General features: G+C 36.9%; 1 long non-coding RNA gene across 1 annotated transcript in view; it reads left to right on the top strand.

Moving 5' to 3' along the window:
- Nucleotides 1-20,893, top strand: part of LOC132015902 (uncharacterized) — a 48,546-nt gene extending 27,653 nt beyond the window's left edge. The window contains exon 3 of the long non-coding RNA XR_009403817.1: nt 20,844-20,893. This is a non-coding gene — a long non-coding RNA (uncharacterized LOC132015902). The remainder of the gene's footprint in view (nt 1-20,843) is intronic.
- The last annotated feature ends 1,136 nt before the right edge of the window (nt 20,894-22,029 follow it).

Raw genomic sequence — 22,029 nt, 5'->3', positions numbered from 1 at the left:
TTTGTATTTTCTCGTTTTTTTATTATCAGTTTTGCCGGAGGTTTGCAATTTTACTGTTTTTGGTTTTTTCTTTGTTTTTGGAAGAACTAGCTTTGTTTCATTGATTATTTTGTATTGTATCTTTTGTTTTCAATTGATTGATTCTATTTTTATTATTATTTTCTTTCATTTGCTGACGTTGTCTTAATTTTGCTTTCTTTTGTGCTTTCTTGTAGTAGGAGCATAGATTATTAAATTGAAGCTTTTCTTCTTTTTTAATGTATGTATTTAGTTCTAAAAATTTACTCAGCACTGCTTTAGCTACGTCTCACACATTTTGACATGTATTTTCATTTTCATTCAGTTCTGTCTTTTTAAAATGTACTTTGAGACTTCCTCTTTGATCATGGTTTATTTAGAGACGTGTTGCTTGGTTTTCAAGTGTTTGGTGATCCTCCTGTTATCTTTTTGTTCTTTAACTTATAGTTTGATTCCATTGTAGTCAGAGAACACAGTATGCATGATTTCAATTATTCTAAATTTATCGAGGATTGTATTATTACTCAGGATGTGAATTTGTCCTGGTATACATTCCAAGGGCTCTTGAAAAGAATATATATTTTGTTGTTGTTTACTTATAAATGACATGATAACCGTTTGTTGATGGTGTTGTTGAGTTTTTCTCTGTTCTTGCTGGTTTCCTGTCTCATTGTCCTATCAGTTGTTGAGAGAGGGGTGTTAAGGTCTCTACTTATAATGTGAATTTGTCTTTTCTTTCATTTCCACCAGTTTTTTGCTTCATACATTTCACAGCTTTGTATTTGGTGCATTCACATTTAGGAATGATATGTCTTCTTGGTAAACTGACCTTTTTATCATGATATAATGTCTCTTTCTAGCTCTGGTAATGCTTTTCTCTGGAGTCTGCTTTGGTATTAATATAACCATTTTTAAAATTTCCTTTGATGAAATAATAATAATAAATAATAATTTATTTTTTCTAGCCTTTGACTTTAAACCTGCCTATATCATTTTATTTTAAGTAATTTACTTGTAGATAGTATTTAATCCCTTCACTAATCTCTGTCATTTAATTATAATATGTAGAGCATCTACATTTAATTTAATTATTGATCTGTTAAGGCTTAATTCTTCCATTTTGTTTTTCTTTCCTGTTTGTTCTCTCTGTTTTTCATTTTTCTGATTTTTTTCCTGCTCACTGTGAGTTCATTTAGTTCACTCAATTTTGATTTATTTAAAATGCTTTCAAGTGTATCTCTTTCTATAGCTTTTTTTAGTGCTTGCTTCCTATTAACCATATGTGTGTGTGTGTGTGTGTATTACCCTCTTCTCAGTCTACTGGTATTGTTATTTCCCCAATTTTAATGCAGATAGTGGCCTTACTTCCATTTATATCTCTTTACCTTCCCACATTTATAATCATCTTGTTTTAATTGTCTTAAGTATTTCCTGTTTGTATATTTAGAAATACATCAGATAGTGTTGTAGGTTTTGCTTCAGCCACCAAATATTTAAAAAAAAAAATGCAAGACAAGAAGGAAAGTTTATTTTGTTTACCCACATTTTTCCTTACTATGTTCTTTCTGCTTTTCTGATATTCCAAGGTTCCTTCTTATATCATTTCCTTTCTGTTTAGAGAACTCTCTTCAGCCTTTCTTTTAGGGTAGGTCTGAAGGTAACAAATTTCTCTTCTCCTTCATCCGAGAATGTGCTGATTTCTCCATTTCTGAAGGGTGTTTTTACTGGGTGTAAGATTCTAGGTTGCCAATTCTTTTCTTTCAGCAAGTAAAAAATGTTGCAACACTTCATTCTGGCCTCCAAGGTTTCTGATGAAAAATTTGCTGTCATTCTAAGTTTTTTCCCCTTAGAGGTCATTTCTTTTTCACTATTTTCAAGATTTTTTTTCCTGTATTTAGTTTTTAGAAAGTTGATTATGATGTATCTTGGTGTGGATTTTCTTTGGTTTTTACTGTTTGGGATTAGCTCATCTTCTTAAATCTCTAAGTTTACATTTCTGGCTAAATTTTGGAATTTTTAGCCATTACTTTTCCAGGTACTTTTTTAGCCTCGCTTTCTTTCCTCTCTTTTTCTGGCACTTTGTTGGGTAATTGTCACATCTCTGTTGTGTCGGTGTTGGCATCTGTGTCTTTTTTATTTGGTGTGAGATTTCTTGGATGGTATGATAAGTAAGTTTTTACTAAGAAACTTGGTCATTTTCATATTATATTTTGAGTGCTGTGTTTTGTGTTCTGTGTCTTATTTAAACTTTCTGTTTTAACTAACTCTTTTGGATACTGCTTCCGTGGGAATGGGTGATTCCACCTCATTACAACCTCATGCCAGGTGGAGGTAGCAGCTCAAGTTCCCCATTTGGTCTATGTTAATATCCAACAGTGATGCTACTCTTCCTTACTACTGGGCAGGGGTGGAAATTCTGGCTTTTCTGGGTCTCCACTGACTCCTTGGTGGGGGGGCCTTGTTATTGCAGAGGGAGTGACAGTCAAAGTCCTGAATCTCTTCTAGGCCTCCTACAAGAGGTAAGGAGTGACTCATTAATGCTAGTGGGGAGATGGAGGTAGGTTCCCCACATACCTAGTGTCATCACAGTGGGTGGGTCTCATTCTATCAGCCAGCAAGGACAAAGATACCAGCCCCTTACCTCACCTTCCTTAATACTTGGTGAGGTATTGGAGAGATTCATTGTAGCCTCCAGAAGCTAGAAACTGAGTCCCCATTTCACTTTTACTGGCATGCGTAGTGGTGGGATCAGAGATTTTCTGTTGTGTTTGACTGGAGGAGAGTAGTATTTGTCTAAAAGTTTTGCTCTTGATTGGCTGCCCCTACCCTGGTTCTTTGGCTAGAGAGAATAGGTATTTGTTGAGGCTATTTTTGTATGTAGCCATTGACATTGGATTGCTGGTTTTTCTGCTCCAAATCTGAGATGAGGCAAACAGAAATTTCAGGGACTTCACCATTCAGTCCTTTCTGGGTCCTGATATCCTCAGATTGTCTGACTTCTTTCCATTTTTCAGTCTTATTATTTATAATGTACAAGGTTTTTTTATTTAGTAGGAGGAATAGGGAAAAGTATATCTACTCCAACATCCTAAAAGTAAAAACACCGATAATAAATCCTGATAAAACAAAATCCATTTTGCAACCAATTTTTCACTCAAAAGTATCTTTTGAAGATCTTTAGTCCAATGACTACTGGTAGACATTTCAGTAGACAAATATTCCATAGTTTCCTTTTAACTAATCCAGTAGTAATATACTTTTATTGACATAATAAAAAGTACAGTGATGGACATGTCTTAATATGGGGGCCACATTCTCTAGTCTATATTTCCAAAATCCAAAAAGCTATATAAACAAAAATATTTTACAATACATGGTGTAAATTTGTTTTGTACAAAATCTCACTAGAATTCACATAAGGCTGTTTATCATCTCAATTTATCCAACTTGCTTCAATACTTTATGGTTACTAAAAAATATTAAGATATTTGACTGTGGCTCGCTGTGTAGCCTGCTGGGGTTGTTAAGAAACATGTGATCTGTGTATCTTATACTTTCTGAGATGCAAATATTTTAAATGCAATACACATCTTTCAAATTGTCTTAGGATAATATCCCAGGAAAGTACTTGTTAAATTTTGAGTCAGACTGTCAAATTGTACCCTAAAATGTCTAATATGTATTTTTAACAGAACATAAGAGAACCCATCATTTCTTCATGTTTTTGACAACACGGGATATTGTCATACAGTAGTTTAAATTTAACTTCATTCTTTGTAGGATTATAAATAGAATCTATAAGTGCACATTTCAGAAAAATCTAGAGAATACAAAGCAATATAAAGATAAAATTAAGAGCACTTAAAACATTTCATTTCAGAGGTGATAACTTTTAATATTTTGGCTTTTTTTCATTGTATCTACTTTTAAAATACAACCTTGGAGTTGTTTTACTTTTATCTTTTCAGTAGTGTTGTATTTTGAACAATTTTCTCTTTCTCTAAATATTTTTATAAAGTAAAATTGAAATGATTGCATAGCTTTATTGAATAGATATACCATAATTCATGTAACTAATTCCTTATTGTTGGGCAGATGAAATATTTCCAGATTTTCCCCATGTAATCACATTGTAATAAATGTGGTTATATACATTCCAAAAACTGAAATTCTCTCTTTTCCAAAGATGTTCCAGTTCACTCCGATTATGGTACTGTTATTTTCACGTATGACTCAGAGTGCAAATTGAAAGAAATTCGTTTTAGTTTCTTTCCCCCTCACTCCCTGTCTTCTTTCCCCTTTCTCTCCATCTGTCCCTCCTTCTAGAAATGTTTAAATACAGGTAATTGATTTTTTTTTGTTAAAAAGCTAAACAAAGAAAAGGAGAGGAGATAGACTTTGGGTTCTCACAATAACTCATCTTGGAACTGGGAAAACTACTTGACTTTCTTATCTTCACTTTCTTCAACTATAAAACGAAGAAGTTGAATTAGCAGTTATCTAAGATTATCCCCAGCTCCTACACCCTCATGTTTGTCCTTTTGTTAGGCCATCATCGTCACTGAGGTGATATCACCACCATTTTTCCAGTTTTTTCTATGCCTTTGTATGCTTGTTGGGGAAGAATTACTGTTTTTCTTTGCTTTACTAGTTTTCAGTTTTCCGGCAGGATTGTTTTGTGTGTGAGGAATATAAGCAGAACATCCCTCAGTTACCATGTGGAGATTTTTCTGTACTTTACTTCATCAGAGTGTGACATGTATATACTGCCTTGCAGAGCGTGGAATGTGTACCAGGTCTCTCCTTTTGTAGTGAATCAGTCTATCTGGGCCTCCTTTTCCCGATCAGTAAAACAGAGAAAATTGTCTAACTCGCAGCTTCCCTTAGGAAAGTAAATGGGACGCTGGGGTAGAAGTGGAGACTAGAGCAGCCGCTGAGTCACAGGCTAGAGGGACTTCTCCCCACTAGATGGCAGAGTGGAGGTGTTGATTTTGTCCATCCCGCGTTGAACCTGGTTGACAGCTCTTCCATCCTCCTAGGCCAGCATCTTTTTCTTTTCCCACCTTCATTCATCCACCCTTCTGATTCTACCTCTAAAGACCTCCAGACTAGTGTTTTGAAGTCCTCCTCCTACTACGCCATCAAAGGAAGAATTTCTGGTCACTTGTTTGCAATTGTCCATCCCTACTCCCCAGATACTTTGTTGGCTCACTAGCCTTGATGACTCAGGGTGGAGACCAAGCCTCTCAAGCCCGAAGGACTTGCTGCCATTCCTTCCAACTTAAGGCCAATGCCATAAAACTTTCTCACATATACCCATGTGGCTCTTGGCTTTTTTTTTTTTTTTTTTTTTTTGGGAGGTCTGACATCAAAGATAACCCCGAGGGACTGAGGGTCAAGTCAAGAGCACTCTACTCCCAGCACCTAGGATGTCAGTTCACCTTCAACCTGACCTCACTGGAGGAAGGGTGGTTTAGTACTTTATAACAGACTCCAAAACCTTCTGTAATTTGTGTGTTATTAGGACAGGACAGACAGAGTTTTCCACTGATTGTTTTTTACATAAACTTCTCATCAGAAATCAATACATTTAAAGCATAAATGGAGGAATACAGTTGCTTTTATTATTTGCTCTGGTTAGAAGCCATGCAGATATTCAGCGGTACCTGTTAGCTCTGGATCAGGGCTGAATACTGACAAAAGGGATGCAAACCAAGAGCTGTCTTTCCAGATAGGCAGAGTTGACGATTCTCCAAAGATAGGACCTACAAAAGAAGGGCTAAAAATCTTATTTCTAAAACGTTCTTCCTTGTAGTAGAGCTGGGATACTCAAATTGCCACTATTTGAGTTTAAGGCATTATTTCTGTTTGTGTGCCCCATAAAAGTGCATATCTCTTGGGGTTATGTTTTCATGTGAATTTTTTTTCTAGATTTACTATGTTAGCATGAGGAACTGAATCCATAGATCTAGTAAGCTAAATAATAGCTAAGCTCAAGTTAAGGTCTTGTAAACACAGTTAAAGACTGTGTTTTGATGGGGTAAGAGCACAGGATATTTCAGAAGAGGAGAAATCAGAGCAACAGAGGGTATCCAACAACATGGAGTATCTACCAGGAAGCAGAGTAGTGTAGGCTTAAGGGTTATCAGCAAGTTAAATATGATAATGTAAATGAAATCTTTAGCCTAGAACCTGACACAAGGTACATCCTCAATAAATGTAATTGTTACAACAATGTGCCCTGTACATTGATGCTAGGGTGACAGCAGAGAACAATACAGACTTGGTTCCAGCCCTAAGGAAGCTAGCTGAGTAGATGAGCAACTAACTGAAAATTATAATAGGGTGAATGGTAACTTCTCCTCCAGAGGAAGGTCAGAGTAGAGTGGTTAAGGAGCATGGAGCGGGGACACACAGTACTCTGATGAGAAGGGTTTTCCGCAGAAGGTGATTTTCTATTCCATGACCTCAGTTAGAGATGGGTAAAGGAGGGGAGGAAACAGAAAAACAGGGGAGGAAAGAGAAGAGAGTTTCAAACACAGGGAACACATACATGAAAATCCAGAACTGAGACCAAGCAGAGCATGTGCTGAGAGCTGAAAGTAGTTTCATTGTATTCAATACAATGGGTCATTGTACTGAATGAGGCTGAAGAGGTTGGCCTCGGAAGGGAGAATGGAAAGTGGCAGACATGAAAGACATACCTATAGCTAGCGGAAACTGGAACTGGCTGCTCCCAAGTGAGAGAAACCTTAGTCACCAGCACAAATCTGTTAATTGTTTCTGAACACTGATGCGGCAATCAACTTTTATTGAATTTGGGAGAAAACTGTATATTCTGATTACCATTTTTATTCTCTGAATTATGTGCCACAATTGCAATATTTTTGCTTCTCCCCTTGCAATTCTTCCTTTTCTTCTTTCCTCAGAAGAGTGAGAGTGATACAAACACCACTTCACTTGTATTTCTGTGTGTGAAACTACAGAGAAGAATAAGCAAGTACAGAGGGAACACAGCGGTGGGGCCCCAGGGTGACGCAGTTGGGGTGGGCATCCGACTCTTCACTTTGGCTCAGGTCATGATCTCAGGGTCATGAGATGGAGCTCTGTGTCAGGCTCCACACTCACTGTGGAGTCTGCTTGGGATTCACTCTCTCCCTCTCTCTATACCCCTCCCCTCCACTCATTCACTCTCTTTCTCTCTCTCTCAAACGAATAAATAAATAAATAAATCTTTTTTTTTTTTTTTAAAAAGGAGCTGAATAAACAGAGAGTTCAAAATTGTTACAAGTTTCAAAAGTAGTAAATATACAGGAAAAGTAAATAATATCATTCATCTCCCCTTCGCTTCTCTTACTGAACTGTTGCACTGTGGATAGATTGGTGTGTACCCTTTTATATCTTTCTCCAACACCAAATATGTATATAACTGTGCATATAGTGAGAGCTAATTCCATTTTTAAAAGAGGCTAAACTTCACACATCATTTTGAAACTTGCATTCTCATTTAATAATATATCCTGGACAACATTCCACTTTTGGATACATAAAGATTTAATCCAATCTTTTTAATAGTGCATACTATTTTATAGTATAATGTGCTATAATTTAATTAACTACTCTACTCCTGATAGACCTTCAGATTTTTGTCAGGTCATGCTATAAAAATGCTATAATAGGTTAGTATATTTGTAAATACTTAGTTTTTTTTATGGGTTGTCATAGTAGGTGTAAAAAAGTGGGTTGAATACATCATGTGTGTATAGGAACTCCATATTTTCTCTTTTGAAAGTTTCAAGTACATTTCTTTCTTTTGAATCTTTAGGAGCAGCCAATATTTCAGTTTTGGGTAGAGGGAGTAGCAATTTTCAGCTTTACCTCTATTCAAGGCATTCTATAAGCCAGCAGCACACAAATTTGGTGCTTAACCAAAACTTATGCTCTCAAAAATTAATGAGAACATTAAAGAGCTTTTATTGTTAATAGGAGTAATATCTATCAATATTTACCATACAACTTAAAGCTGAGAAATTTAAAAATATGTATGATTTCCTTTAAAAATAACAGTAGTAAATATATCACATATTAACATCAAATATATTTTTATGAAAAGAAGTTATGATTTAGTTAGATTTCAAAACAAAACAAAGCAAAAAGAATGGCATTTTTTCTTTTGTACATTTCTTTAATATTTAGATTAATAAAAGACAGCTGGATTCCAATATCTGCTTCTGCATTTTGCTAAGTCATTTTGGTTGAATGATATTAAGAAAAATTGGGTTCATACAAATATGTAGCAGGAAAAAAGGGGTACTCTAATAGAATTTTCAGATAACTGTGGATATTCTTCGTTGATACTACATCAAAACTTGACAAATGATAGTTTCATAAAAGTTATATACAATGTGAAACCATATCAATAAATGGATAATCTGTTACATTTTAATTGTTCTGTTTTGTTTTTGAATCAATCTTGTACTCATACATTGGTCATTTAAAAAATATTGGTTTCCTGAGTTATTTAGGGCTTTCCAGTGCAGTTGTCAAGTTCACCATCAATCTTATCAGAAAAGTCTTACAGTAGTTGAAAGCTGTCAAGATCCTTGTAGTAAATCTTAATTTTCTAAAATCCTACATCTAAATTCCACTTTAAATCTCAAAGATTATCATTGGAAACATATATTGTGAATTATTTTCCTTGAAGCTACAGAGTGACTTCATTCATTTTGAATAAATTATTTGCCAAATACCCAATTACGAATAACCATAGTTTGTCTGTCATTGTGTCCTTAGGACAAGTGGTGCTCCACAGAAAAGAGGCTCGTTTAGCTTATAACTCAGTCTCACGGGTGATCTTTCTTCAGTCCATCTTTATACTTCATTTTGCAGCAGCAATTCTTTATGTATACCTGTTTATTTCTTCCCATAGAATATGAAAAAATGTCTATTCAGTGGCCAAGATTTAAGAAAATCAGTATGTTCTCCTGCATCATGAAGAACATTCCTAAGTGTAACTGTTTTTGTTTTTGTTTTCTTCCTGGCAGGGTATAACAGTGAAGAAATTAAGGATTGCTTCAGGGGTTTGGTGCCAGTGCCTTGATTCATGCTAAGGCTTCAAGTTTTTATATTCCATTGCTTTTATACCATCAGTGCAAATGCCTATAGAGTGGAAAAGGTAATGGACTTTGGCCTTATTTTGAAAATATTTGAAAATATTTTGACTTCTGAAAAGATTTTAGGCATCCTCAAGGGTGCATCTAGCATTGAAAACCGCTGTTTTAGATAAGTGCTTCTCAAATATTAATATACACACAAATTGCTTGGGGATCTTATTAAAATACAGATTTGAGAATGCCTGGGTAGCTCAGTCAGTTAAGTCTCTGACTCTTGATTTTGGCTCAGGTCATGATCTCAGGGTTATGAGATTGAACCTTGTGTCAGAGATTAAGGTTCTCTCTCTCTCCCTCTCCCTATGTGCCCCCACCAATAATACAGATTTGAATTCAGTCAGCTTGAAGTAGGACCTGAAAGTTGCATTTGTAACAAGTTCCCAGGTGAAGATGATGCTTCCTGTAGGTGGTACACGTTGAGTAGCAAGAACCTAGACCTGCACAGTTTTAAAGTAATTAAAATGAAATGAAATAAAATAAAGTATTCAGTTAATCAGTCGGATTAGGCACATTTGGAACACCCCAAGCCATGTAGGGTTAGTGGCTATCATACTGGCCAGAATAGAGAAAATATCTGTCATTACAGAAAGTCATTGGATGGTGCTGCTCTAGGTGGTTTACATGGAGTTAATAATAACAGGCTCATGTAACTGAGTTCATTCAAATATTGATCAGATGCTGTTCTTCAAAACATATGTGGAGATAGCTTATTGTGAATAACTTCAGTATTTTTCTGATAAATGCAACAAAGACAAATAACTTAGAATTTAAAAAAATGGTTTAAACTCAATAGCTTCAAGTTGCTTGATGAATTTCTTAAAAACCCCCTAATGCTATGGCGTGTCTTTATGAGTTGCGTAAACTGATATTGCCAAGACCGGTGCATGATATTCCACTTTTGTGGAAGAAAGGAATCTATTTAAAAGATAAAATGATTAAGAGTAACTGATACGGAGATAGAAAAATCCTTACTCCCTGTAAATGATTTTCATAATAAAAAACATGGTCCTGCATACAACTCTCAAGCAAAAATTTCAGTGAAAGAAAGCTCCACTGGGGAGAATAAAAGGTTATGCCTCAAAGGTTAGCAGGCGGGATAGTGTTTCTCCTGGGCACACGCCAGTGCAGACAGTGTGCTGAGAGGCATTCCTTGGAGTTCACTTGGGCAGCCCTTGCTCTGTTGAGAGCTGGCCAAACTGCATACCCCACCTGACTCAAGGAAACATTCCAACGTAGGCTTTCCAGAAGCATTCCTCGTCTGCAAAGTTCGCAAGCTGAGACGAGCCTAGTTGGAGTGAAATGCGAGTAAAAAGCTAACAAAGAGAAGAAGAGGGAAGTCAGGGAGGGCGTTCTAGACTGAACTATGGGCTCATCTTTAGGTTATTTCCTGTCACATCTCTATCCATAAGTACAGTTTACCGTAGACTTGTCCGGAGTAAGTTGTGAATGTAGCGTGCCGGAAATGGAGCTGGTTATTTGGGGTGATAAGAACACCCCAACAGCAAAGCAAGAAGCCTTTCATCAGACATTCCAGTTTTAAAAGTGCATATGGTGCTGGGTGTCTTGGGTGAAGTGAAAATCCCCACCCCGGTCTGGGTCTCTTCATGCACCTCGCAGATCTCCATTACATTCTTTGGTGAGAACAAAGAGGAAAAGAGAGTGTTCCATCCATCTTGGCTACTGGTTTGCCGGTGTCCAGAAGCCCAAGATTGGTAGTTCTTGTAATTTCATCCCCCAGGGTAGGTGCAGATGTTGACCTTGTCAGATCAGTTCTCATTTGGGTGGATGTGTCTTGGCTTCGAAACTTCTCAGACATTGGTAAATACCCCCAAGAGGAACAGGCTGATGAACTCCGCTGGAATTTATGTCTAGGAAACATGTTTTTCTGCCGCATTAGCTGTCGCTCTGTGGTTTTGAGAGTCTCATACCACCATTCCCTCAGTCTCTCAGCTCCCACATGCACTACCTCAGAGCCAAGGCTTACCTCTGGGTTCTGTCGTGGGCTCTGGAGTCAAATCTTCAAATCTCAGTGGTCACCATGAATGTGGGAGACTGGGCTGGAGGCATTGTTTTTATCTACTTGAGACAAAAAAATGCCAGTTTGTAAAGACAAGGAATTGGCAGCCAAATTCTCCTCCACAATTTCTCAATGAACAATTGACATTTACTAAGAACCTACTATATGTCAGGCCATGGGTTAAGTGCCAGCAGACCTTCCAAACTTATTTGTCAAGTGAAAGAAAAAAAGGGGGTATCTTACGGAATTTTTACAACCAAATGTATGAATGTGTATTAGGACTAGAAAGGCTTACTATTAAATATAATGTAATATAAGCCCTGAAGGCAAGCAGGAAAATTTTTAGAACCCTCCACCTTTTTCTTTTCAAGGGTAAAATGGTTTAAGAATTCACATGTTTGCATACAGAATTTTCTTTTGTTTCTTGTTGGTTCAGCATCATTATCCTTTTTTTTTTTTTTTTAAGATTTTATTTATTTGACAAAGAGAGAGATCACAAGTAGGCAGAGAGGCAGGCAGAGAGAGGGGGGGGGAAGCAGGATCCCTGCTGAGCAGAGAGCCTGATGTGGGGCTCGATCCCAGGACCCTGATATCATGAACTGCATCAAAGGCAGAGGCTTAACCCACTGAGCTACCCAGGCACCCCCAGCATCATTATCTTAAACTTTAATGTGCTGAAAAATATTATGTACAATAGTGTATAAAACCATGAATTCTTAGACTGTATAGTCTACTTAAGGGATTATCCAAGAGCAGTTTTCTTCCTAATCAAGTTTCGCTTTAAAAGCTAATTTTCATTTCTACCTTTGCGTAAGATGCCATTGCATTATGTTTATGAAAAATTCTAGGCATTAGCATTACTTTAAAACTGTATTTGAAGAAATTAGACAAGCGTCTTGGAACAGATGAAATTTTAATCCTAAATAGTTTGAAATGAGACTGTTAGTCCTTCTCCCCTTCCCAAAGTTTACATCACTTGGTACAATTCTTAGATAAATGTGCTTGTTTTCCAGCTGACACCAAGAGAAAATGCATGTTGTTCCCTACACTTGCAAATGGGTTTAATTTTTTTCAGTTAGGAACAAATGCCATAAACTACTTCTGTTCAGAAAGAGCAGCTCATCATCAGCTATAGAAAAACAAAGATGACAGATATTTATGAATGCGTTAAGTGATTGTTCTAATATATTCCTACTATAAAAGCAATTTATTCAACTACTTAAAAGTGTGTTTTGCAACCATTTCAGTCTTCAGAGATGAAGTTCTACCTAAATTTGGTAAGTCTCCAGGAGACACTCCTGAGGTCATTTTGGCCAGTGCAGTTGATTGGTAGTTGAAGCTCTAAAGATGTTCTAGGAGAAAAATCATCCCTTTCAGTTTCAACCAAATCCTTGTCCACAACTCACTTCCCTCCAAGAACTCGCCATGTGCGGTAGGTTGAGATTAAACTGGTTCTACCTGAAGGTGCACTTACAGGGCACCTTCATGTAACAGCTTGTTAACAGGGGCCAACGAAGCTGTGCTAGGAAGACCTCACATTTAGACTTTTGCTGTCATCCTTAAGTAATGTTGCACATCATTTAAAGGAAAATGATTGAAGGTGTGTGTCATACATGTCCTTTGACTAGACAACATTGCCTCAGGTGATATTAACCTCTTCTCTTGAAACATGCAAATACCATGTTAATAGCACAGATATATTGCACTGAGTTTTTCTGCATTAGAGATGTTACTTTGTCTACCATAAAGACTTGAAATATATGATAGTTTCCAAACCATATTTTGGCATTTCTTTATTGCCAAATATGAATGATCTCAATAAATAGAAATGCCCCGAGCCCCTCTGGACCTCTAAGTAGTCCTGCTTGTGATCTAAAGCAGGCAAAGTTATTTTTATTTTTTTATTTTTTAAAGATTTTATTTATTTATTTGACAGAGAGAAACACAGCAAAAGAAGGAACACAAGCAGGAGTAGGGGAAGTGGGAGAGGGAGAAGCAGGATTCCCGCTGAGTCCTGGGACTCAATCCCAGGACCCTGGGATCATGACCTGAGCCAAAGGCAGACGCTTAACACCTGAGCCACCCAGGCAAAGTCTGGGTGACAGTCTAAATTGACAACTTAGAATATTAGTGTATAAGGTATATTTAAGTAATTTAGCCACAAATTAATTACCTTTTATTTCTTGCCAGAATCTCTTCCAGAGACAGCTTTATGAACATGTTGACTGTCTCCAACTTTGTTCTTTAGCTTTGTCCTTAAGCTACTTGAGTAACAGTGATGTCAGCCAGGCCACGTTATTCCGCTCCTGCAGAATTGTGTTAAGATCTCTTGGCTCTTAGCTTTTGTAGGCTACTAGAGACTCATAGATATCATTTATTCCAGTCCCTACATTTTAGAAATAAAGAAATTGATGTTCAGAGATGTGAAATAACTTGCTCAGAAATCACAAAGTTAGTAAGTGGCAGAATCAATACTAAAAATTCATCTTCCTTTTCCTTTAAGTGGCATCCCGTGGGAAACGGCGGGCTGCCCGGCCCTCCGCCGTGCGTCCTCCCCCTCCGCCACCTAATCTGTAGCTTCTGGTCTTGAACACCTGAGTGAGCGGTGATGAGTAGAAAACATTCATGCTGCTAAAAGTTTAGGAAGTTCTTTAAGATGTTTCACACAACCGTGTTTGTTCGCTGTGAACAGTGACTTCCAAAAGGAATCTACACTCCACACGCAGAGGGGAAGCTTTTCACTGGAGAGTTTGTGTTGCACCAGATACTATGCAATATGTTTCTTTGATTGACTTTGAACTTAGTAAAAATTAAATAGAGTATAAGATTTAATATCACCATTGCCTCTATAATGAGATCATTCTTTCTTTTTTTAAAGATTTTATTTATTTATTTGAAAGACAGGGATCATAAGTAGGCAGAGAAGGAGGCAGAGAGAGAGGGGGGAAGCAGGCTCCCTGCTGAGCTGAGTGCCCAACACAGGGCTTTATCCCAGGATCTTGAGATCATGACCTAAGGTGAAGGCAGAGGCTTTAACCCATTGAGCCACCCAGGTGCCCCAAGATCATTCTAATAAAAGCAGTAGCACCCAACTATGTGGCTTCAAATATATTCTACCACATTAGATTTGGGACCCTGAGTAAGTTACTTAAATTCTCCATGACAGTTTCCTCATTCATAAAATCAGCTAAGAATAGTTTTTATCTAATAGAATTGATGTAAGGAATAAAGTAAATATTACATGAAAAGCCTTTGGAATAGTGCCAGGCATCTAGCCATTATTGATATTTTTATAGTCCAATCTAGGTTTTCTTACTGCAAGGCATGCATAATGGGAATTTTGGAGTATGCATCTCAAATCAGTGCTGCATTTTTATGTATCTTATGTAAACTACAAAAGTAGCACTTAAAATTGGTGAGATAAAAATTAAATCTTTTTGGGTTCCAAGAGACTATCCTGCATATCCATTCCCACTTGGAAACTCTGGACACCAGTGGTATATTCTCATGCCTTTTGTTTGATGTTACTGCTTGCTTCAACTTTATTTCCCAGTGTACCATCAACCACAGAAAGTCTTTCCCAAAGCAATCATGCCTATGATAATATTGTTAACTTTAATCAAATTTAGTGGTTTAAAGTGCTGATAACCTTACAACATATATCTGCAGTAATTAAGGATTTTCTCTCCATCTGGTACCAGAGGAATTATTCTGTGGTGATTAGTCATAGGCTGTAACAAATTACATTGTATGCTTGGTAGTTAGGATTTTTTTTTTAATTGCTTAAATATGAAGGCTATAATAGTTTTTTCAGTGTCTTTGTTTTTTTCTACAATGTTTTGTTTATAGATGGAAATACATCAAAAAGTTCTCTCTCTCTCTCTTTTTTTTTTTCATATGTTAGTTTGTCAGTGGAGGACTGTGCATATGGTCCTAGTTACCACAGGGAACCAGAGACATTCTACTGAGGTCTTGGATGTTCCATATGTCAGAGTCCCAGATGAGCTGCTGATGACATTTAAAATGAAGGTTGTCTTTGGGTATCTTTCTACTAAGACATATCAAACACAAATTGTAGGATGATTAATGTTATAGGGCTTATTTTTCTCAGTTTTTATGTGGTTATGGAAGTTGTTGGTGTATCACCAAGATGATAAGCAATTATAAAAATGCAAATCCATTTTTATTTAAAGATTCAAGTTGAATACTCATTTTCATTTTGGAGGAAGAAAAAACACTCTCCATTTAATAATGATACAGTAAGTATGAATGTATTACTGGGATTGTTAGGAAGTTTATTTTACGACTTGTCTTGGCAACAATTTTAAAAAGCAATTATTCCATAGTATTTTAGAAATATCCTATACTAGGATTATCCTACAGTTTACCTGTATTATTTCATAAATAATATTCTACCTCATGTTTCTTTAAGATAAACATCTTTATCTCCAGTTAACTAAGATTAATCCAAAATCAATATGGGGGGTGGAATTCTGTGGAGTTTACAAAGAATGTAGAGACATAGTACACAACCTCAAATAGAGTAAAAAGGATATACAGAGATAAAATGCTTAGCAATACAAATAGACTCTAAATGCGTATACATAATTATACATAGTGATGATTATCAAAGTGCAGAAAGCAAAAGGTGGTTTGTTCAAAGACAGAGAACTGAGAATGTAGTTAACTGAAACATTTGAGTACAGCTATGATTAAATTAGAATGACTTCATGACTGAAGAGGATTTTAAGTAAGTATATTTAAGCTTTCGAGAAGAAGAAGAAACAAATATCTCTCCTGTCAGAGAGTTCATGTACCCGAGCTTGGCCCAGGACTTAAATTTGTGCAGGCCTCATGTGTTGGGTATTATTTGGTGTCAGTCTTGTGCAGGAAGGCAGCAGTAGGCTCCATCACAGATGTTGAAATTAGCCTGAAACTATATTCTCCATTTAGTTATCTAAGGCACTATATTACAAAAAAAATTATGGTGTTTGCTAAGCATTCATAATCATAAATGGTGATCTAACTTATTTGGAGAAGATCAATGAAGCCTTGGTGTCATGTCAAGGGTAGTTTATGTTTTTATACATCTGCTTGGCTAGAGTATGGTATGGAGTTGTTCCATCAAACATACATCTAGATGTTTCTGTGAAGGCACAGTTTTAGATTGATTAATATTTAAACCAGTAGACTTTGAACAAAACAGATTATTCTCCATGATACGGATGGGTCTCATCCAATAAGTTGAAGGCTTTAAGAGAAAAGATAGATCCCATGAGGAAGGAAGAATTCTACGTCCATATACTGTCTTTACACTTGAGGCTGCAACATCAGCTCTGCCCTGGGTCTCTAGCCTTGCCAGCCTCCACAACTGCTTGAACCAATTTCTTCAACAAAACCAATCACACTTTCCTTCTTTTTCTGTATATATACCCCACTGGTTCTGCTTCTCTGAACTCTGACGAACGTAGCATATAAACATTTGCTATTACTCATGGTGACTGGTCTTTCCTCAAAAGCACAGGAAGATTTTATCTTTTAGTGAACATACTACCTCCATCTATTCAAGAAAAAATGTAAAAAATGCAATCACACAGTGACCTCTAAAAGTATATATGTCTTAGTTATAATTTGGTATTTATTTGTAGCATGTTCCATAAAAGTGTATTCTTGGCAATTTAAAAAAATTGGTATTATCTACTTGTGCTTTTATTACTTTTTTTTCTCATTTTTTTAAATTTATTTTTTATTTATTTTCAGCATAACAGTATTCGTTATTTTTGCACCATACCCAGTGCTCCATGCAATCCGTGCCCTCTATAATACCCACCACCTGGTTCCCCGACCTCCGACCCCCCGCCCCTTCAAAACCCTCAGATTGTTTTTCAGAGTCCATAGTCTCTCATGGTTCACCTCCCCTTCCAATTTCCCCCAACTCCCTTCTCCTCTCTAACTCCCCATGTCCTCCATGCTATTTGTTATGCTCCACAAATAAGTGAAACCATATGATAATTGACTCTCTCTGCTTGACTTATTTCACTCAGCATAATCTCTTCCAGTCCCATCCATGTTGCTACAAAAGTTGGGTATTCGTCCTTTCTGATGGAGGCATCATACTCCATAGTGCATATGGACCACATCTGCCTTACCCATTCGTCCATTGAAGGGCATCTTGGTTCTTTCCACAGTTTGGCGACCGTGGCCATTGCTGCTATAAACATTAGGGTACAGATGGCCCTTCTTTTCGTGACATCTGTATCTTTGGGGTAAATACCCAGTAGTGCAATTGCAGGGTCATAGGGAAGCTCTATTTTTAATTTCTTGAGGAATCTCCACACTGTTCTCCAAAGTGGCTGCACCAAGTTGCATTCCCACCAACAGTGGAAGAGGGTTCCCCTTTCTCCACATCCCCTCCAACACATGTTGTTTCCTGTCTTGCTAATTTTGGCCATTCTAACTGATGTAAGTTGATATCTCAATATGGTTTTAATTTGAATCTCCCTGAGGGCTAGTGATGATAAACATATTTTCATGTGTCTGATAGCCATTTGTATGTCTTCATTGGAGATGTCTGTTCATATCTTCTGCCCATTTTTTGATATGATTGCCTGTTTTGAGTGTGTTGAGGAGTTCTTTTTAGATCATGGGTATCAACCATTTGTCTGTACTGTCATTTGCAAGTATCTTCTCCTATACTGTGGGTTGCCTCTTTGTTTTGTTGACTGTTTCCTTTGCTGTGCAGAAGCTTTTGATTTTGCTTTTACTACTTTTTAACTTAAGACACATAGAGTAGAAGCATTATGTAGTCACATTTTATTTAATTGTACATGGAATTATAGTTATATTTTTTCTTCCTTCCCTTTTTCCTTCCTTCTCTCTCCTCTCCTCTCTCCTTCTTTCCTTCCTTCCTCCTGTCCTTCCTTCCCTTCATCAGATCTGTAGTAATATTCCGAGGTCCATTTATCATTTTTTAAAATATATGAACATTTTTATTTGCCATTAATAGAATACAACATATTCTATCACAACTTAATTTCCTGATTTTAGGTCTCATTTAAGAAATAATTTATTGGAAAAGTATGGAATCATAGATGATCAAGTTTCAAAAATTTATTCTATTTATAGTATATAAGTCCCTTGATTTGTTACTTTGAACTTTGTCCTCAAATTTACTATGTTGAACCATATGAAATTGCTGATGCTTAACCATTTATTATCTATAATTTTTTATTACAAAAAATGGTTTTTTTGAGGTAAAAAATTAATGGTAATTTAAAAATTCCAGATATTCTGTTTTGGGATAGTTATTTATTTATTTTTCTTTACTAATTATTGTCTTCCTCAACTTAAGTCACATTATTAGTCCATGCACAAAAAAGTTTTACAGAAGGATAAATAGGGTGGGAGTGAAATAAGAAAAAGATGATGATTTTCTTACAATGTAATACAGTGTAAATGTCCTTTTGGGGTCAGATAGGGCTGCTGCTCTGAATATATGTGGGTGCACTATAATATTTGTGTTAAAATAATGCCCTGAATTTTGCTGTACTAAAAGTCATCATGTAACATGTGGTTCAATGAGGGTCAAGTCCCTCAAGTACATGATGTGCTGTGTGAAGTTTGAAACCAGTAATCTTAATGGTACATAAAATGGTAGGATTGAAATGTGGTCTGGACAAGATGCCACAAGATGAAATACCAGAGGGAAAGATGTTACCACAGTGCTGTTTGCCTTGTAATCATCCCTATATTTATTTACTTTAGTTTTTTGTTTTATTTTGTTTGTTTGTTTGTTTTTAAACTCAAGTATAGCCTAAATATTTTAGTTAAGCCAGTAGATTCTTAAAGCCATCTGCTTATTTGATTTTTGCTGTATGAAAAATTGTAATTGTAAAATGTTTACATTAGAGGAAATACAGGTTAAGAAAAGAAAATTAGGTGGCTCAGTGGGTTAAGCCTCTGCCTCAGGTCATGGTCTCAGGGTCCTGGGATCGAGCCCCACATCAGGTGGTCTGATCAGCAGGGAGACTCCTTCCCCCTCTCTCTCTGCCTGCCTCTCTGCCTACTTGTGATCTCTCTCTTTCTGTCAAATAAATAAATAAATAAATAAATAAATATTTTTTAAAAAAAGATTTTATTTATTTGACAGACTGAGACCACAAGTAGGCAGACAGGCAGGCAGAGAGGGAGGAAGGGAAGCAGGCTCCCCGCTGAGCAGAGAGCCTGATGCGGGGCTCGATCCCAGAACCCTGGGATCGTGACCTGAGCCAAAGACAGAGGCTTAACACACTGAGCCACCCAGGTGCCCCAATAAATCAGAAATTCAAAAAAAAAAAAAAGAAAGAAAGAAAGAAAGAAAAGAAAATTAGGGGAGATACCCTAAATACCTCTAAATTCTGGATTCCTCTAAGGGAAGAGGAAGGCTTTTTTATTGATGCTTTAGACTAGAAATTTATCAGCCAGTAGTCTTCAAGTTTTGATGTCACCATATAGGGTTTTAAAATGGAGACATTCCCCGTAAAAGTGGTTTCTTAAAGCTTCTCTTGAAAACTGAGAAAACTTGGGTAACATTCCATCTCTTTGCTTTCATGGCAACAGTCAGCAGTTTTGGAATGATAGCGACCTGCTTTAGACTCTTACTTGCCCCAGCGACGCCACTCCCGGCCAACTTTATGTAACAGCTATCTAACTGGTTTCTTAGATATCTGAGTTTGTGACTAAGAAAAGAGGTATGTTTTTAGTTCAGCATGATAACCTTATTTCGGGGAACATTACTGACATAAAACATTATCTTGGTTTCATGTATACAACTTCCTTTCATCTCCAAACTCCTTTAATTCACTTCATTAGCACAGAATCAATTTCTGAGAAGTATTAGTCTTTATAAATTTCTTGTCATTTATTTAATACTTTTTTTTTCCAAGAAAGATAGTAATTTTATATAGTAAGGAATCGAGACACAAGACTAGCGTATGTTTTAGATAATGAATGGGAAGAGTCTATCTGCGAAGCCAGAACCAATTGTCCCACACATGGATTTGTTCATTTGACATTTATTCACTGAGCACCTTATATCTGTTCAGGGTCCTGGGGATGTAGGGCTACAGTGAAAAAAGTGTATGGTTTTATGGGAATTTATATGTGGCCATGGGAAATAGAAAACAAGTAAGTATATAATTTCAGAGAATAGTAGGCATGATGAAGGAGATAAAAGCGAGTGAGGCAATCTGTTTGTGTCCTTTAGAAAAGTTGGTCAGAAATGCCCCCAAGGAAGTAACATGTGCTCAGTGAATGAATGATTAGAAAAGGTTAGCTATGCAAGGATATAGAGGAACTGGAATGAGCTGACTTGTTCAATTCACGACAGGAAAGCTATTGCAGATGGTGCCTAGTGGGCAAGGGCAAGAGGGGAAGAAATGAAGCCAACCTGTAGGGAATGTTTTGAGTACAGTGGGGAGACATCAGAAGACTTTACTCGGGGATATGATGTGATCTGATTAAGTTTGAAGGATTACTTTGGCTGATCCGTGAAGAATTAACTTCCAGGGACAAAAGGGGATGGAGGGAACTGTAATCTAGGCTGGGTGAAGTGGATGTAAGTGATGGTGCGGGATTCATACTGAAAATGGAACCAACAGGAATTGATCATGGACAAACTGGGAAGAGAAAGAAAAAGAAAAGATCAGCGATGACTCCTACAGTTGTGGACTGAGCAACTGGATGAATGATTGCTAGTAAGTGAAATAGCGAAGATGGAGAGAAGCAAGCTCTCCCAACAAAAACCAGGTAACGCATTAAATCTTTTCTGGAAATGGTAGGACATAAATACACAAGAGGTATATTGGGTACTAAGCACAGATATAAAGAAAGAATATGGCATAGTCCCTGGTCCTGGAGGGCTCACAGTCTAGTAGAGGAAACACATGTCAAAAAGTCAATAAAGATTTATATCCAGGGACATCTGGGTGGCTCAATCAGTTAAGCATCTGCCTTGGCTCAGGTCATGATCCCAGGATCCTAGGATCAAGTACCCCATCAAGTTCTTTGTTCAGCAGGGAGCCTGATTCTCCCTCTGTTTGCTGCTCCCCCTGCTTGTGCTCTCTCTCTCTCCCCCTCTCTTCTATCTGACAAATAAATAAAGTCTTTAAAAAAATGTGTATCCAATATGACAGAGATGTGAACAAAGTGGAAGAGGAAGGAGCTTCCAGGATTCTCATTTCCTTATGATAAAAAAGGTAAACAGAAAGTTTTAACAATGAGCTCGATTGGATGTCTCAGAAATGGCTAACAGAACTTGTGAACATTCAAAAAACATTATTAACCACTGTTAACATGTTCTTTTATGGAGAAGATTGGATTTTATTTAGTCTTTTACCAGAGATCTTATTTTCTCACATGTCAGTTATTCCATTAATTCTCTGATTATCCCTTTACATCACATAAAGGAAAGACTATGAAACGTTAAAAAAAAAATTATTTCCACCTGTTCTTTTCTCTACAAATTCTAATCGTGTTTTCACTACCCTGTCTCTTTTCTGTCTCAGCATCAACCAAAGCCTACCAAGTGCTTCTTAAGGGTCCATTATGAGCCAACTACTTGTTTCTTCCTACATTCTCTTTACTTTCTGGCACTTCAACCTGAGTATGCTAAAACTTCCAGCTGTTATTTTAAAAGCATTCTTAGACTTCCTCTCTTCCTGACTTGAAGTTTTATTTTTCTTACCATCTCCTATCTGTCTCTTTCATCTTGTTCTTCATTTCCCCCCTTTTGGCTTAAGTCACCAATAACCTGGTAGTCAGCCATGGTTTTGCTTCCTATGATTA

Source organism: Mustela nigripes, chromosome 1 (genome assembly GCF_022355385.1).
Source record: "Mustela nigripes isolate SB6536 chromosome 1, MUSNIG.SB6536, whole genome shotgun sequence".
Taxonomy (NCBI): domain Eukaryota; kingdom Metazoa; phylum Chordata; class Mammalia; order Carnivora; family Mustelidae; genus Mustela; species Mustela nigripes.
This window is presented reverse-complemented; position numbering and strand designations above follow the sequence as displayed.